The 19,710-nt window shown below is 39.6% G+C and overlaps 1 long non-coding RNA gene across 3 annotated transcripts; it reads right to left on the reverse strand.

The window, feature by feature from the left end:
• Gm39124 lies at positions 9,285-12,754 on the reverse strand. Of its 3 annotated transcripts, none has more exons than XR_870106.1 (4): positions 12,679-12,754; positions 10,795-10,969; positions 10,430-10,603; positions 9,285-9,466 (listed from the first exon to the last, which is right to left on the reverse strand). It is a non-coding gene; the product is annotated as a predicted gene, 39124 (long non-coding RNA). The 3 variants fall into 3 exon arrangements; XR_870108.2 differs by lacking the exon at positions 9,285-9,466 and adding an exon at positions 9,589-9,646; XR_870107.2 differs by lacking the exon at positions 9,285-9,466 and having other exon boundaries at positions 10,400-10,603.
• Positions 12,755-19,710: the final 6,956 nt, after the last annotated feature.

Below are 19,710 nucleotides of genomic sequence, written 5' to 3' on the forward strand. Positions count from 1 at the left end.
CCATCCTTGTCAAGATTGGATGTTGTCCTCTTGTACAAAACCTATCCAGAGCCAAGCACAGTGAGAAGACAGACTCCTGGTTCCTAACAGAATCAGAGAGATCCGGGAGCTCCTGTGAGGCCTTGCCCTTTCTCAGGACTGCTAGGGATTTTGACATGCATTATCCTGTACAGTCATTTAATTGGGGTTCTTCTCCTATATGATCATGTCACCTGATAACAGAACTTCTTACCTATGACCTTAGGTGTCTTTGGTAATCAAGTGAACAATTGTAATGCTGGCAGGAGAACTATTCTACATCAACTGTTCATCCTGAGATTGGCCAGAAAAGCCAGCTCCAGCGTTTTGGGCCAAATTTCAAGCAAGCTTTAAATATTAAACATTGGTCAAGGGATGGACTTTGCTCAGGCCCATTTCCTGGAATTTCCCAGCTGAGAATGGTCTCGAGCCATGTGTGACAGGGGTTTATAAGGACAAACCTATAGGACATTTATTTTCCCATGGGACTTTGTTATTTTCCAAGAACTACAACTTCCAGCATTCCAGGAAGTTACCTGGTCCCTGGGCAGGTGATACATACAGGTTAATTTTGGACATTATACAACCTTGATCTGTTGTCATCCTAATCTCTTCACCTCTAACCATTGTTCATCTAGTAAGTAGTGTGATGTCATTTATATATTATAAATGAGGTATTGCATATCAAGTAATGGATATAGACAAAATTTCTACTGTTATAATCCATTACTAGCTTGAGTCCATTATCAAAGGATTTAAATTATATATATATACATATATATATACATATATATCACTTACCTTATTATAAATGGCATATTATAGATATATATGGATATACATGATCTATATATGGTATTAAGCTCTTATTATATTAAACCAACAAGATAATTTCTATTTGAATAGATGGACATGTTTTCCAAATAAAACTCCCCCAATATTTGTAAGATTCTACACTCGTAGGCTAGTTCAATAATATATATGTGGACCTGTCTGTTTAGGGAAAAAAGAAGACCAGGATAATTTATTAAGGCAACCTATTTTGTTAAGTTCAACTTCTAATTCATGCAAGGCTCTGTGACCTGAGTTGGGGCCTAGTTTTCTACACTTGGTGACTTTCCAGATTTAGCAAAAATGTTTTAAACATCTATGACTTAGAAAGCAAGAAGGGGGAATGGAAGTAGGGGACATTGCTCTTTTGAAGAAACAACAATCCTTTGAGGAAGGTAGAACAACATCTGGAATTTGAGATGAGCAGTGTTGCTGGAATTTCCAACCCCAATATGCCCATATAAAAAACACACAATCCAGTTATTATATTTATAAGTTTTATGCCTAGATTGGGCAGATACAACACTATAGTAACTTATTCCCCAACTATAAGACCCCCTCCCTACTTGCAGTTTTTCCTGGCCACAAGATTCTGGTCCATCTTGCTTCCTCCTCCTGCGTCCTCTCTCCTTCCCCTCTTGTCTTCTTCTCTACCTGCTTCCACTATTGAACCTCCAGTCTCACCTTTCTCCTCCACTGCCCAATCACAGACTCTAGCTTTTACTGACCAGTTACAATGTGGAGAAGGTTCACTAGAGATTCCTTCAGTCTCTGCTCTGAACTTTGTCTCTGTAACTTCTTCCATGGGTATTTTGTTCCCCCTTCTTCTACAGTTTCATGTGTTTTGCAAATTGTATCTTGGGTACTCGCAAACACCAATCAAAGAAAACACATGGTGGGACTCATGGCTCTAGCTCTAGCTGCATATGTGGCAGAGGATGGCCTAGTCGGTCATCAATAAGAGGAGAGGCCCTTGATAGGGGAATGTCAGGGTCAGGAAGCAGGAATGTGTGGGTTGGGGAAGAGGAGAGGAGGACAGGGTATTTTTGGAGGGGAAACAAGGAAAGGAGATAACATCTGAAATGTAAATAAATAAAATATCTAATTTTAAAAAAAGAAAAAACAACAACAACATTAGAATATGAACAGCATCAGGCCAACCCACAACAGGATTGAACAAAACAGGAGTGTTGGGTGGGAGAGTTGGAAAGGAGAGTGCAGTGGATGGTCAATTACTGAACACAAGAGAGGATGGAAGACTTCAGGACATTCTGGGGCCTAGAGGAGAGAGAGTCGAGTCCAAATGGGGTAGAAAGTAGGCATGAGCAAGTGAAGAATGTCACCACCTGTAGGCTCCTGTGACCACTCAGCAGACAGAGGAGGCAGCCCCATGTGGGTGGAAAACATGGCCGGGGTGGGGTGGGGGTGGGGGTGGAGACCCCTTCCAGAGGGCTTGAAGGGCCTTGAATGCCACAGCAAACACTTGGAATTTCTCTCTGTAAGTCATTCTGTGTGTGTGTTTCTAAAAACAGCTTGGATCTATAGTAAAGTTTTCCAATTTTTTTGTTTGTTTGTTTGTTTTTTTGAGACAGGGTTTCTCTGTATAGCCTTGGCTGTCCTGGAACTCACTTTGTAGACCAGACTGGCCTCGAACTCAGAAATCTGCCTGCCTCTGCCTTCTGAGTGCTGGAATTAAAGGTGTGTGCCACCACGCCCGGACAAAAATGGTTTAATAAATATTTATTATACAGAATAATGGAATTTACTTTAGTATTTTCATGCATATATGTAATATATTTTGACCATATTCCCCAACCCCCTTAATTTCTCTTGGGGTTGCACTGAATCTGTAGATTGATTTTGGAAGTATGGCCATTCCATGAGCATGTAAGTTCTTTCCATCTTCTAGTGTCTTCTTTAATGTCGTTCTGCAGTATATAAAGTTTTCATTATAGAGGTCTGTCACTTCCTAGGTCTTCCCATCTTCTAGTGTCTTTAATTTCTTTCTACAGTATATAAAGTTTTCACTATAGAAGTCTTTCACTTCCTTGGTCAAGTTTAATTCAAGAGATTTTTTGCTTGGATTTTTAAAGTCTTATGAATGAGATTATGCCCCTGATTTCTTTCTCAGTATATTTTTCATTTTTTTTTATAAGAAGGCCAGGACTGGAGAAATGGCTCAGTGGTTAAAGAGCACTTGCTACTCTTCCAGAGGTCCTGAGTTCAATTCCCAGCAACCACATGGTGGCTCACAACCACCTGTAATGGGATCTGATGCCCTCTTCTAGTGTGTCTGAAGACAGCAACAGTGTACTCATATAAATAAAATAAATCTTTAAAAAAAACTGTTTATAAGAAGGCCACTGACTTTTATGTCATTTTTGCATTCTGTCATTTTGTTGAAATTATCCATTCTTTAGGTTTTTCTGGTGGAGTCTTTAGAAATTTTGAGGTATAGAATTACATTATCTGCAAATAGAGATAACGTTGACTTCTTTTCTATATTATATTCCTTTTATTTGCTTTATGTTGTTCTAGCTAAGATTTTCCAGTACCATCTTGAATAAGAGTCAGGAAAGTGGGAACCCTTGTTTTCTCCATTTAATAGAATGTCAGCTATAGGCTTGCCATATTATTATGGTGAGATGTGTTTCTTATATTCTGAGTTTCTTTGGGATGTTAGACATGATTGATGTTGGCTTTGTTAAAAGCCTTCCATGTCTATCAAGATGTCATATGATTCTAGTCTATCAAAATCAAGAGATCATTTGTGAAATTTATAAAATTTATTGACATATTGAACCAGCACTACATTTCTGGAATAAACCAGCTTGATCATGAAAGGAAATAAAACTTGAGACCTGTGATTCATGTAATGTATGTCAAATAGCCCAAAGAGTTGTTTGTGAGCTTTGACACCTGGGGCTGAGAACATAGCAGAACAGGCCAGGACATGCCCGGGCAGGCCCGTTGTTACATGTCCTGACTGGCCTGGTGCCTCCCTATCTCCCGCCCTTCTGACAGTCTGTTGATGTTTAAATGAACCAATCATGTGAAACCGCGCCAATTCCTCCCCCCGCCCCACCCCTTTTCTATAAAAACCCCTAGCTTCCAAGCCTTGGAGTCGAAACCACTGTCTCCTACTTGAGATATGTTTCGACCCGGAGCTCCGCCATTATGGCTCCACCAAGTGGTCGGCACCTCTGTCTCCTGCAGGAGATACATGTCGGCCCAGAGCTCCGTCATTAAACTTCCTCATGCTTTTACATCAAGATGGTCATCTGTTCGTGATTCTTGGGTGCACACCGAATGGGAATTGAGTGGGGGTTTCCCCACTAGGTTCTTTCAATCACAGTGAGTGATTTTCTTTTGATGTATTATTGAATCAAGTTTGCAAGTATTTAAAAGATTTGCATATTTATATTGGAGATTGGTCAGTAATTTTTTTTATTTTGTTTTTTATCTGGTTTTAGTATTAAGCTAATACTAGCTTCAGAAAGAGTTTGGTATTGTACCCTTCTTTTGCTATTTAATAGAATAGTTTGAGAAGAATTTGTGTTAGTATTTCATTGAAGGTCAGGTAATTTATTTAATTGGTAGATATTTGATTACTGTTTCACTCTTATTGCTATCTATAAAACTGCTCATTTTGTTTTTTATATCTTCATGTTTTACTTTTGGTAGGTCATGTACCTCTAGAAATGTATATATTTTATTTTAGAGTTTTCCGATTCATTAGAATGTATGATTTTTAAGGAAAGATCTAACATTTTTTCTGAATATCATTAATGTGTGTGGTAATAGCTCCCCTTACCCTCCAGTTTATTTATTTTGAGACTTTTCACCTTGACTTTTTTTTTTGTATTTAATTGTTTTGAGAATTTTATATGTGAATACTATATTTATATTATTTCCATCCCCCCTTTCCCCAATCAACATCATCCTATTATCTACCTCAAATTCATACATTCATTCTCTCTCTCTCTCTTTTTCTTTCTTTCTCACCCTAACCTTAACCCTTAAGCCTAGCCCCCCTCATCCTAACCCAAACTGTAACCCTATCCCTAACCTCTCCAACCCTAACCCTAATCCTGTAACCCTAACCCTACCCCAACCCTCACTCTGACCCTGACCCTAACCTAACAATAATTCCTAACACCCCAACCCTCTAAACCTAACCTTGTCTGTCTTTGTCAGGGTTTCTATTCCTCCACTGTGGAAAGTCTTCTGGGGTACCACTTGGCAGGAGTCTGACATTGGCTAAGGACAAGGCAGTGGGCTTCAGACAGGAATCTGACACTGGCCATGACAAGGAAGTAAGCTCAGGCAGGAATCTGACATTGGGGCATAATAAGGAAGGAAGGAAGGAAGGAAGGAAGGAAGCAAGAATCTAACTTTAGGCTGTAATAGGGAAGTAGGATAAGGCAGGAATTTTAGTCTTAGGGTGGAACAGAAGAACTAGGCTTCAGGCAAGATTTGGGGCTTGGACAAGGAAGTGGACTCAAGTATTTTGGTCATTATGACAAGCCCTTTTAAACAACTGTCATGGAAGTAATCACAGGACTTTGCTTACTGCTCTGTTAGTTCCTTATTATATTGTTTGCCCAAAATACTTGCATATAACTAAAATGGTATTAAACAGTGGATTGGAAAAATTAAATTTGCCTTCAGTTGTTACAGGCTAGAGAGATGGCTCAGTGGTTAAGAGCACTGACTGCTCTTCCAAAGGTCCTGAGTTCAAATCCCAACAACTACATGGTGGCTCACAACCATCCATAATAAGATCTGGCACCCTCTTCTAGAGTGTTTGAGGACAGCTACAGTGTACTTACATATAATAAATAAATCTTTAAAAAAAGCCCTTGTTTATCCTAGTTGTTAACAATAAATTCTATCCCAGGTGGTTCCCATTAGACCTTTTGTGTTTTCATTACTCTGTTTTATGTAAGATTCGGGTTACCTCATTTGTACCTTGCGGGTATGTCACCCAACTTCCTTATTGTCTTCTGCATAAAAAGTCTGATGCTCGACTTGACAAAATACATTCAAATTCCACACAACCTCTCCTGTGTGCATCTGTCTGTCAATTCATCCGACGCTTTGCCCACCCGCGACTAGAGACCCATTCCATGCAGACATAGGGGCCCAGAGGGTCTGCAGCATTCAGTCTGAGAATTGACTGGGGTCATGCTACAATGTTGTCTAACTGTCTTTTTTCTTTTTAATCCTCACTCCTATGCTGGAGAACCTGTTGACTGACTGAGCGGGCTTGGTCACTCCACAAACATCTCCACCAAAAAGCAAGTTGGGGAGGAAAGGGTTTATTCAGTTTACACTTACACATTGCTGTTCATTACCAAAGGAAGTTAGGACTGGAACTCAAGCAGGTCAGGAAGCAGGAGCTGAGGTCTGCCTCAGGCTGTGGAGGGATGCTACTTCCCCTGGGTTGCTCAGCTTTCTTTCTTTTTTTTCTTTTTCTTTTTCTGTTTTAAACAATTTTTAAATTAGATATTTTCTTCATTTACATTTCAAATGCTATCCCAAAAGTCCCCTATGTCCTCCCCCCACCCTGCTCCCCAACCCACCACTCTCGCTTCCTGGCCCTGGCACCCAGTGATGGCCGACTAGGCCATCTTCTTCAGCTTGCTTTACTATAGAACTCAGGACTACCAGTCCACTGATGACATCATCCATAATGGGTCCTCCCACTCCTAATCACTAATTGAGAAAATGCCTTAGAGCTGGATCTCATGGAGGCATTTCCTCAAGGCAGGCTCCTTTCTCTGTGATAACTCCAGCTTGTGTCAACTTGACACACAAAACCAGCCAGTACACTGTCTAATCCTAACCCCTACCCTGTAGTATCTGTAGTTTCTAACCCTAACCCAAACCTCCTAACCACAAACCCTAACTCCTAACTCTATCCTTTCTAACCATTTCCACCCTAATCCTACCCCTAAACCTTATCCCCCTAACCCTCTAACCCTAACTCCAGCCCCAATGTCTATCAAAATATATGTCTATATGTCTATCCCTAACCCTCTAACCTTACCCTATCTAATCCTATCCCCCCAACACTAACCCTTAACTTTCTAATACTAACCCTAACCGCTATCCTCCGAATTCAAAACAGCTTGTTTACAATAAACTTCTGGCATTTACTTTGACCAGGTGTTTGAATTGTTAAGGATCTAGTAGATTTCAAAACACAAAAGATGGGGCTGGTGAGATCGCTCAGTGGGTAAGAGCACCTGACTGCTCTTCCGAAGGTCTGGAGTTCAAATCCCAGCAACCACATGGTGGCTCACAACCATCCCTAACGAGATCTGACTCCCTCTTCTAGAGTGTCTGAAGACAGCTACAGTGTACTTACATATAATAATAATAATAAAAAACACACACAAAAAAGACTCGAGCACACTGTGCACATCCATAAAGCTTTTATCCAGTATGTATTGTTTTCTGTATTCAGAGATAACTGTGAAGGGCAAAGGCTGTACATTGCTTCCATTTACAGGGTTTCAGTGAGTGGAAGTATGAACTTTTGCTATAATGAGAACTATAGAAATGTGCAAAAGCTTCACCATAGTCAATATATTCATAGGGTCTCTCTCCACTGTGTTGTCTTTTATGTCTTTTGTCTTAATTTGGGTTTTATTGCTGTGAAAAGATACTATGACCAAGACAACTCTTATAAAGGGCAACATTTAATTGGGGGTGGTGTACAGATTCAGAGGTTCAATCTATTATCATCAAGGCAGAAAGAATGGCAAGTGTCCAAGCAGAAATGGTGCTAGAGGAGCTGAGAATTCTACATCTTGATCACAAGGCAACCCTGGATAGAGTTTAAGCATAGGATCTCAGAGTCCATCCCCATAGTGACATACTTCTTCAAAGGCCACATCTACTCCAGAAAGGTCACACATCCTAATAGTGCCACTTGCCATGGGCCAAGCATATTCAAACCACCACACCTTAGAACATCACTGTGATCTGAAAGGCTTTACCACGTGGGTTACATTCATAGGGTTACTCTAATATGTGTTCTTTTATGTACTTGGAGGTGATTTGATTGTGAATAGGCTTTACTACATTGTATACACTCATAAGGTTTCACTCCAGTATGTGTTCCTTTATGTATTTGGGATTTAGTGTTTTATATATAAAGGCTTTACCACATTCATTATATTGGTAAGGTTTCTCTCCAGTATGACTTCCTCTGATACATATATAGCTAGAGCCACAAGTTCCACCATGTGTTTTCTTTGATTGGTGGTATAGTTCCAAGGAGCTCTGAGGGTACTGGTTAGTTCATATTGATGTTCCTCCTATGGGGTGTCAGTCCCCTTCAGCTCCCTGGGTATTACTCTGCCTCCTTCATTGGGGACCTTGTGCTCTGTCCAATGGTTGACTATGAGCATCCACTTCTGTATTTGCCAGGCACTGGCAGAGCCTCGTAGGAGACATCCAGTATGACTTCTTTCATGCTTTTTTTTTTTCTTTTTTCTTTTCGAGACAGGGTTTCTCTGTGCAGTCCTGGCTGTCCTAGAACTCACTCTGTAGACCAGGCCGGCCTCGAACTCAGAAATACACCTGCCTCTGCCTCACAAATGCTAGCATTACAGGCATGCACCGCCACTGCCCGGCTCTTTCATGCTTTTCAAGATCACTCTGACCTGCAAAGGCTTTTAACACATTGGTTACATAGGGTTTCTCTCCAGTATGTGTTCTTTTATGCACTTGGAGATGACTTTGTCGTGAAAAGGCTTTGCCACATTGATTACATTTGTAAGACTTCTCTCCATTGTGAATTTTTTCATGCCTTTGAAGTTGACTATGATGTGCAAAGGCTTTATTACATTGCTTACATTCAGCCTGGCATGGTGGCACATGCCTTTAATCCCAGCACTCGGGAGGCAGAGGCAGGCAGATTTCTGAGTTCGAGGCCAGTCTGGTCTACAAAGTGAGTTCCAGAACAGCCAGGGCTATACAGAGAAACCCTGTCTCGAAAAAAACTAAAAAAACAAACAAAAACAAACAAACAAACAAAAAAAAACAAAACAAAACAAAAAACAAAAACAAAACAAAACAAAAAAACATTGCTTACATTCATAAGATTTCTCTCCAGAATGCATTGCTTTATGTAGTTGGAAACTAGTATGACACGTGCAGGCTTTAACACCTTCATTACATTTGTAAGCCTTCTCTTCAGTTTAAGTTCATGAAGACATGGAAAGGCTTTATCACACTTGTTACATTCATAGGGTTTCTGTTCAGTATGTGTTATTATTTTATGGTTTTTGAGACTACTACAACATTCATAGGCTTTACCACATTGATTACATTTGTAAGGCTTCTCTCCAGTATGAATTCTTTCATGTCTTTGAAGTTGGCCATAATGTGCAAAGGCTTTATCACATAGATTGCATTTGTAGGGTTTCTCTCTAGTATGTGTTCTTTTATGTATTTGGAGACTACTGGGATGTACAAAGGCTTCACCATATTGAATATCGTCATAGGGTTTCTCTCCAGAATGAATTGTTTCATGCTTTTGAGGATAACTGTGACATGCAAAGGCCTTACCATATTGAGTATATTCAGATGACATCTTTCATGCCTGCAAAGATAATTGGCACATGTGAAGCTTTACCACAATCATTACACTGATGAATTATTTTATGAATTCATTCTATGATTTGGTTTAGTTGTAAAGAGGAATCACATCTTAAGGTTTTCTCACTTTGTTTATATTTGTGGTTTCTCTTCATTATGGGTTATTTTGTGTCTTTGAGGATACCTGTAATTGTGAGAATATTTGTTACATGACTCACATTTGTAGCATCCTTTCTCCTTTATGAGGTTTTTCACAGATTTGAAGAGAACTGGAAGAGCTCAGGGCTTTATCACAATGAGTACATTCATAAATTTTTTTATATTGTGATATATACTATATTTGAAAAGTGAACTAGGACTTTCCACATTTCAGCACTCATAGGGATTTTTTGCAGCTTGAGTTTATGGATATATTCCCAATGAAGCTGGAAAACCAACTAATTATAAACTTGTATCACACTGAGAAAGTTTACTTAAATGGGGAATACTATATATCTTCTCATTGTTACAGGAGAGAGAGATACATTGCTTCTTTCAAAATCTCTTAGCTCACATGGTTTGTATCCATTTAATAGGTATATCACATGATATACCTACTAAAAGAAGAATAACAAATTAAAGATTTCCACATTGCATTCATACAGTTTGACTTTTTGATCATCATAGATGTGATATTCTTGACTCTCATAAGCTCCCCTCCAACTTAAACTTAGTGGTGTTACTACAAGTATATGAGCAACACCAACTTTACTATGGAATATTTGTTTATTAGAGACATATCCTTATCATCTTTTGCAATATGGGAGTGGTATGAGACTAAATAGATTAGCAGTTCTACAGAGTAGCTGTAATGTGGCTATGATCAAATGGTAATATCTGTTAAGGCATTGTTTAGAAGGATGCCTTACCAACACAAATCAGAAACCTGACATTGAGGTACATGGATTTTTGAGAATTTAATACTCACAGATACAATTAAAGCAGTACTTTTTGTTATACTGTTGCTTTTCTTTAAAACTTCCAGGAGACATTAAAATTTCTTCAGAGGCGTATTCATACAAACTTGCCCATGAATATTACCTTCCATGTCTTCTAGAACTTTGACAATGTTTGTCAGTACTATGGTCTTCCCAATTGCAGCCTGAAATATAGTACCAGAAAATGTATGATATATTATTGGAAATTAGTCAAAATTTAAGTTACTATCTTCAGTGAACCTAATTTATTCATCTCATTCTTCCTTGTTTTCTATTGAAGGTACAGAGGAACATTAGTAACAAAGAAACAGTTGCTCCCTTATTTTAGAAAGTGAAGGAAAATCTACTGTCTTACCTATAGCAGTGAGGTTCCTGTAGGTCTCCGGCATCACATTTTTGTAGAGAGTCTTCTGGGAAGGATCCAGCAAAGCCCACTCTTCCCAAGTGAAGTCCACATGCACATCATCAAAGGTATTGCATCCTGAAATACCCCATACATGTGTACAACACAAAGCATGATACTGACATCACTGTAAAGTAAATATATGCTTCATTGACAATATATTCATATAATTCTGGTGCTTCCCCCACTTATTTCTCAACCCAGAAGTTCTTTTTTTTTTTTCAGGAAAAATCCTTTATTATTGCTTGCTTGCTCATGTATGTACACACACACACACACACACACACACACACACACACACACACACACACACACAAAACCAGTGGATTGTATATAGTCTCCCTAGTAATTCAGGCAAAACAACTAAAACTTATCCTTCATTCATTTTCTCATATGAACACTCAACCTATCAGCAAGTCCTATTATCTCTGTAAATTCAAACTATAACTAGAATTCAATAATTTTTTGGGTTTTTTTTGTTGTTGTTATTTTATTTTGTTTCTCTGTATAACCCTGGCTGTCCTGGAACTCACTCAGTAAACCAGCCTGGCCTTGAACTCAGAAATCCACCTGCCTCTGCCTCCCAAGTGCTGGGATTAAAGGTGTGTGTCACTACTGCCTGGCTTCAATAATTTTTTTAATTAGGTATTTTCCTCATTTACATTTCCAATGCTATCCCAAAAGTCCCCCATACCCTCCCCCCCACTCCCCTACCCACCCACTCCCATTTTTTGGCCCTGGCATTCCCGTGTACTGGGGCATATAAAGTTTGTAATTCCAATGGGCCTCTCTTTCCAGTGATGGCCGACTATGCCATCTTTTGATACATATGCAGCTAGAGTCAAGAGCTCCAGGGTACTGGTTAGTTCATAATGTTGTTGCACCTATAGGGTTAACCCAGAAGTTCTAATGTTATCTTAGAAGAAAACCTAGACACTATTGCAGATGCCAACAAGAGTTTGCTGACAGGAGCCTGATATAGATGTCTCCTGAGAGGCTCTGCATAATACTTCTGCCTGAGTAATACAGAAGTGGATGCTCACAGTCATCCATTAGACGGAGCACAGGGTCCCCAATGAAGGAGCTAGAGAAAGTACCCAAGGAGTTGAAGGGGTTAGCAGCCCCCTAGGAGGAACAACAATATGAACTAACCAGTAACCCCAGAGCTCCCTGGGACTAAACCACCAATCAAAGAAAACACAGAGAGACTTGTGGCTCTCGCTGCATATGTAGCAGAGGATGGCCTAATTGGACATCAATGGGAGGAGAGGTCCTTGGTCCTGTGACGGTTCTAAGGCCCAGTATAGGGGAATGCCTGGACTAGGAAGTGGGAGTGGGTGGGTTGGGGATCGGGGGAGGGAGGAGAGGATAGGGGATTTTTGCAGGGGAAACTAAGAAAGGGGATAACATTTGAAATGTAAATTAAAAAATATCTTTAAAAAAAGGCACCCCTAAATATCCGCTGACGCTATTCCCTATCAACTACCCTATCGTTGGAGCTGGCCTCCGACATAAGCATTAATAAATCCTTCACATCATCAACTCTACTCTTTTACATCACAGCTTAATACTGGATTGAGACCCAACACATAACATGCCTTTTACAACCTCCACAAAATTAATTCCAAATGAATTTTACTCTTTAATGTTTACTCTTTAATGTCAAGGGCAGAACTTGTAGAAAGTAGGGCTCTCCGAGTTTCTCATCCTGCAAAGGATGTTTCTACACAGAAGCCACTGTGTAGAAATGCTCTGTGCAGATGCAGCCACCATAGTGAAGTTATTCAGAGGCTACTACTGGGTCCAGCGAGTGGCTAGGACCACAAGAAACCTCACCGGTGGCTGCCGGTTCCCACTCAGTTCCCACTCAGCTCCCTCTGCTCAGCCTCCTGCTCCTCTCTGTGGCTGGCAATGACTCTGTGCTTACCATGTTGCCATGGTAACTTCTGGGTTAACCCTATTGGTGGAACAACATTATGAACTAACCAGTACCCCGGAGCTTTTGACATGTTCAGAGCTTGACTGAGCGCACCTCACAATATTCAGAAGGAGGGCCCAGAACACTTAACACCAAACTACTCAAGTCTATCTAGCAGATAAGCAGATCAGCCTCAAGGCACACAAAAGAACTCTCCTCCCCTTCTGACTGGCAGGTCTGCTTAAGGCTCTGATTGGCCAGTGAGTCTTGAGTGACATGATCACCTCCCGTAGGGTTAGCGTGTGCTGAAAGGACACACGGCATGGTAGTTCGTGGCCCAAACTTCCAGTCCAGAATCAGACTTTTTACAGCTCTACAAGGATTTGAATTTCAGTAGATCTTGCGCCTATCCTCCAATAGCCTACCCATCTGTCTTGCCACCCATCCCCAGGAAGTACCCACCACTCCAGTTCCCACTAATCAACCATCGGCTCCTCCCCTTTGTGGGAAGTGTCCCTGTGCTCACCAGGTCCAGACTACAGATATTGCCTGAGCGCCTGAAGAGAAGCCGGAAGTTGCAGATGCCGGCTTTGGGATACACATCCCAGCCTCTGTATCATCTCTGAATAGCTAGCACATCCCGGGTGCAGATGGTACCTGTCCTTGAGAAAAACGAACCAACCACCCTTGAAAAAGACAAGTGTCCCACTTTTGGGTCATGAGAGAAGGGCAATTAAATGTTCCCAGACAACTGTGGCCAATTGTGTTTTTATTTATTTATTTATTTATTTATTTATTTATTTATTTATTTATTTAGGTTTTTCGAGACAGGGTTTCTCTGTGTAGCCCTGGCTGTCCTGGAACTCACTCTGTAGACCAAGCTGGCCTCGAACTCAGAAATCTGCCTGCTCTGCCTCCCAAGTGTGGGGATTAAAGGTGTGCACCACCACTGCCTGGCAGCTGTGGCCAATTGTAAAAGTACACCAGCTTTTGATAGTACAAGTTACTTTTCCCAGGTCAGAAAGGTCCCTTTCCAGCTGCGCGGTTCCACCCCATTGTCTGAACAAGGTCATCAGGTCTGAAGGATGTCATTCCTTTACCCTCTCATGTAATGTCAAGGCTTGGAAACCCTGCTTGCGGTTTTTTCCTTTATAAAGCCCCTTCACTTAGACCTGGTGGTTCGCTCTCTTTCCTGTGAGGGTTGGTGGCTCAAGCTTGAGCTTGAATAAAGACCCTCATGCGATTACAGCTGGTTGTGATTCCTGGTGGTCTCTTTGGGGTTTTTACAATCTGGGCACAACATTTCCCTCAAACACTCAGTAGGGACTTCCCCTTCTTCCTCCAGGAATCAAGGTAGATAGCTTGCATAGCCCATTACTCAACTTGCAATGGAGTTATTAATTTGTCCCACAAGTGGAAGGGGGCCCAGAATATTAGCAGTTAAAAAGAGAGTTTTAGGAAACAAGAGCTCTGAGGCTTCATGCTGTGTTCCGGCAAACTGCAGCTACTTTTCACCTGGGAGGTCTGAGACAAGCTGGGAGAAAAGCAGGAAACAGATGACAAACACTGTGGAGCACTATTCTTAGCTGGCACATCTTCCTCAGGGGGAAGGTAAAAAAATAAAAGAACAAACCAAACCAAACAACAAACAAAAAACACAGCAGTATTAGTGAAAGGTTTCTAGATGAACAGAACTGGTAGAAGGAATGTATATTAGAAAGTAGATTTATTAGAATAGCTCACAATCTGTGGTCCAACCAGTCTAACAATGGTTCTCAAACAATGGAAAGTTGAAGAGTTCAGTAGTGGTTCAGATCATGTGGCTGGATGCCTCAGTTGGTCTACAATATATACCAGAATTCCAGAGAAGGCTTTAGTACCAGTAGAACACCTCCCCCCAAAAACCCAAAACCACCACCACACAAAACTTGCTAGTCAGAGGTAGGGCAAGAGAAAGAGCTACCATCTTCAATGCCATATCTATCTCTATCTATCTCTATCTCTATCTCTATCTCTATCTCTATCTCTATCTCTATCTATCTATCTATCTATCTATCTATCTATCTATCTATCTATCTATCTATCTATCTATCTATATCTATCTATATCATGTATATATGTTCCAGAAGCTGTGGCCTAGATTAAAGGTGGATCCTTATAAGAAAAATCCTGCACAGCACTCAAACTCTTTCAGGTTTAGTTAATTACACATGAAGTCATCAATCTGACAAGACAGAAGAATTGAAAGTCCCCTCCCCCATTGGTGGGCAAGGAGAGCATGGGAGTCATCTCCAAAGCAATGCTTTTCTTCAACAAAGGAAGCACTGGGGTGTTTTATTGAGGGAATCTGGATATGTTCATATTAGGTTTTCCTGCTTCTACAAATGATAAGTTAAATCTTCTCCTGAACGTGCTCCCAACGTTAAAGCAGAGATATTTAAGGGTATTCTTAGCTCAAAGTCAGCAGAAACATGTAAACTATAAAAATGATAGACAGAAATGGCTCTGAAATGTTCATATTATACTACAAAGTCTTCACTGAAAATCCAGGCAATGACACTGCAAAAGTAGATTGTTCAGGAGCCAATGCTCACTGTTGATTATGATCTATGTGTAATCTAACAGATAGAGGTATCAAAGCCACAATTCTCACAAAGGACAGAGAGCACATTCAGAAAACATCAAAGAAAAGTCACTTATCAGAACTGTGGACACTTTTCTTAGAGGAACAGCTTTGCTGAGCTATTCTAACCTCACAATAAGGCTGCTTTAGCCTCTAAGCAGGCTGGTTCAGAGGAACCTATAGTTGTTTTCATGCAGGAACAGAAAGAGTTCATTTTAACTAGCTCTGATTGGTTTCTATCTCAGGGCTATGACATCACTAAATAGAATTCTATTTTTTTAAGCTTTATTTTACACACACACACACACACACACACACACACACACACACACACACACACACACACGGTTATTTGTTTGCATGTGTCTGTATGCAGTACCAACAGAAGCCAGAAGGAGGCAGGAGATGCCTGGGACTGGAGTCTGAGCAAATGGTTTGCTGCTATGTGGTTTCTGGTGATGGAGCATGGGTCCTCAATAACAACACCCAATAGCTCTTAACTGCAAAACTATCTCTCTAGACACTTTTTATTTAAAATTTATTTTATACATGTTTAGTTAAAATATATTACATCATTTCTCCATTTTCAGTCCTCACTGTTTCTAAAAATTCTTCCCAGCCAATTTCATCCTCATCAAGTATGTATGAATAAGTGTGCTAAAATATATGGATAAAAGTTGCTGAGTCCATTTCTCTTGGTTGTGTGTATATGGTTTCAGGACTGATGTCTTTGCATTGGAAACCCAAATAGGGAGCTCATCTTTGTCTGAGGCTAATTCTCCCACTTCCAAGAGAGAGCCACTCTTAAATGAGCAGAAGTTCTTGGGGGCACAAAGGTCCTCTAGCAGACTGAGCAGATGCTGAGACCCACAGTCAGACATTATGAGGAGAGAGAGAGAGTCTACATTGGATGTGCCCATAGGATCTTTCTCAGAGTTCTGGGAATTGTGCAAAAATGGGGCCTAAAGAATTCTTGGGGTCAGAGGGATAGAGGACAGCAGGAGAAGAGCCACTGAATCAACAATGCAGGGCTCATAGAGACTGAGATGGCAAGCACGGGTCCTGCAGTGGTCTGTACCACCAGGTCCTTTGCATATATGTTGTGACTGTTAGCTTTTTTTTTTTTTTTTTTTTTTTTTGACACCTAACTGTGGGAGCGGGTGTATCTCTATTTTGTCTGCTCTTGGGACACTTTTCCTCATGTTTGGTTGCCTTGTCCAGCTTCGGTGGGAGGGTTATTGTCTTGTCTATGTTTTGTTTTGTCATATTTGGTTATCTTTTGGAGCCCTGCTCTTCTGATGGGAGATGAAGGGGAGTTGATTGGGGAAGAAGAGAGGTGATGAGCTGGGAAGAGTAAGGAAGCTCTGTGAGATTTATGAAAAAGAATCTATTTTCAATTTAAAATACTTTTGTGGTATTTGCTGGAAATTTCATTTATATTGCTTAAAATATTAATATTTTAGTGTTTAACTAGGATAGTATTTCATGAGCTTAAGATCAAATAAAAGTCCTTATACATGCTAAATAGTAAAATATCTAAGCTAAGTTCCCATGCTGGGTGTCCTTCTTTGTCACCGTTTCTCAACCTGTGAGTTGCAATACCTTTGAGGGGTTTGAATGACACTTTCACAACGGTCACCTAAGACCATCGGAAAACATACATTAAGATCCATAAGAGTAGAAAAATTACAATTATGAACTAGCAATGAAAATAATTTTATGGTTTCAGGTCATCACAATGTGATAACTGTAATAAAGGGTCACAACATTAAGAAATTTGTTCTAAGTAATAGTAACAGAACATGTTGAATTTCAGCAATTATTAAATGATATAATGCCACAACAAAAGACTTTAAAAGGATGTTTTGATCTCTATTTAATGAATTAACCATAAAACTAGTTTATGGTTCTCAGGAAAATTCCCCATTTTGGAGGTTGAATGTGTTCTAGAAGAGGCTATTAAATGCTTCATTGTCTTTCCATATGTTAGTCATTTTTGTGGATAGCCCTGGGGCTAATTGTATTTGATGCGAACTCTGTTCTTTTGTGAGGGACTCCAAACAAGGAATGAGTCAGCACTCAGGTGATTTCCTGTAAACCTTCTTCTCACTTTAATTTATAAAGGCTAGAGCCCGGGGATTGGGCGGAGAAAGAGGGGAAGGTGGAGCTGAAGGTTTTGGGAGAGAGTTGAGAGAGAGAGAGAGAGAGAGAGAGAGAGAGAGAGAGAGAGAGAGAGACAACAATGGTGGCAGAAAAAGGAAAGTGGAGAAGCACATGGCCTAGAGAAACTGCAACCTATAAGGGGTCTCTTATATTGGGAAGATGGTAGTGTAGTGGTAGATCTGCCCAATCGAGGCACATAGCATGTATTCATATTGAGTTGTGTTTTCATTGCTTGGGCTTATGTGGGTTGGAGATTTACTGCAACAGTCAAAAAAATTCAACAGATTTGTATTTCTGTTTATGAGTTTGGAGTGGGAATTAATGAGCATACTTAGAAATTTGTTTTGAAAAAATTCTATGTCCCACTAGAATGAATTTTTCTTGCTCTTAGTAAGTTTTTGTCTCTAACAAAGATCCTTCATTCTCAGCAAACCACAGTTTAGCAGTATCTAATGGTCTGGAAGTGAGTGTGGGAGTACTTTAGGAGCAATTTTTATAATCAATCAGAAGAAAAATGTACATTGTTTTGTCAATTAAGATTATACTGAAAACATTAAACATTTTCTTGGCTACAGAGATTTTGAATGAAATATGGGTCTGTCACTGTGAGTATGTCTATGTGTATAGGTATGTATATTTGTGTATTCTTATTTTTCTTAGGCTATTATCTTTTCTCATGAGAGTAAAACATAAAATTGATGGCATCTTTTTATTGTTAATACATTAAAAACAGTATTAGAGAATAAGGTATAATTTAGCCTGGAAAATGTTTTAGTTCACTAGCTCTTGTGAAGTCTTTAAAAATAAAAACATTACATGGTGAGATTTACTTATTTTTCTGTTTTCAAGGTAATTTGCCATTTAAAAGTATGTTTTTAGATTTAAGAGTTTTTTTTTTATTTTCTGTAGGTCATACACATGAGTTTATTAAATGAGAAAGCTCAAATACTGAATTAGTAGTGAAATAATAGTTAAAATATAAAACAGAAATTCTTATACTGAATTTCAAGGAAAATGTTATTTTTATTATCTTAAATGTGATATTATATTACCAATTTTCCTGTCATATATTATTTCTGGTAGCAGACCACCACAACAGGAGGAACTGTGATAAATATATTATATATTCTGTGTCCCTAATCCTCAGCCCACCATTGGGCTACTATATTTCAAAATTGGTCTTTATTTGTGCTACCCTAGTAATTTGGAGCCTTCATATGCCAAACAAGAAAGACCTAGTTTTGTGTTTAAACTGTCTTGTTCACATTTATCCCTCGATTCAAACTCATCAAATTAGGTTACTCTGAGCTTTCACCCTGTGATGTACAAATCCCCAAATCTCACAATATCTTACTGATTTTGGACTACCTTGATGAGGGCAATGTTGACCTAGCTCATGAAACTTTACCTGTGGGTAGAGGTTTTAACTGATGAGCAGAGGAATAAGGAAAATTTCAAACAACAGCTTTATTAAATTTCCAGATGCCTAAAATGGAGTCAGGGACAAACTGTTAACTGCAACACACTTTTGAATACTTAAAAAGTTTTACATGCATTTAAATGACACAAAGAAGAGTCCTTAACCTGCTGCCCGAACCCTAACCCCTAACCCTAACAACTCTATCACTAACTCTAAAACAACCCTAACCCTAAACCCTAACCTTTAGGACATTAATGACTAGTTTTAAATCAGCCTGAGGTATAACATTATTGTCTTAACTAGACAAGTTGGGGAGGCAAGAAAGAGAGACAAACAGGAGGGGTGGAGAGTGAAAAAGAATGATTAGAATATAGTTACTTTCTTATTAATAATTTATATTCAATAGTGGCTCTGAACACGTTTGTTTCATACCTGTAACCTAGTTTTTCTTTTTTGATGACAATACATTTCAATATAAAACTGTGTCCCATTCAAACTAGGTATGGTGGTATGTGTTTTTAATATCAGCACATGGGAGGCAGAGGTAGGCAGGTCAAGAGGAATCTGAGGCCAGCATGGTTTACACATTGAGCTTCTGGACAGCAACTGCTACATATACTATAACAAACAAACACACAAAGGAACACACAAAGGAACACCGGGCACCTACTGCATGCTATTCTCACATCTTGCATTTCCTTTCTCTTTCATTTTCAATGCTGAAGGGTATTTACAAGAAAAGAA

Source organism: Mus musculus, chromosome 8 (assembly GCF_000001635.26).
Source record: "Mus musculus strain C57BL/6J chromosome 8, GRCm38.p6 C57BL/6J".
NCBI lineage: Eukaryota > Metazoa > Chordata > Mammalia > Rodentia > Muridae > Mus > Mus musculus.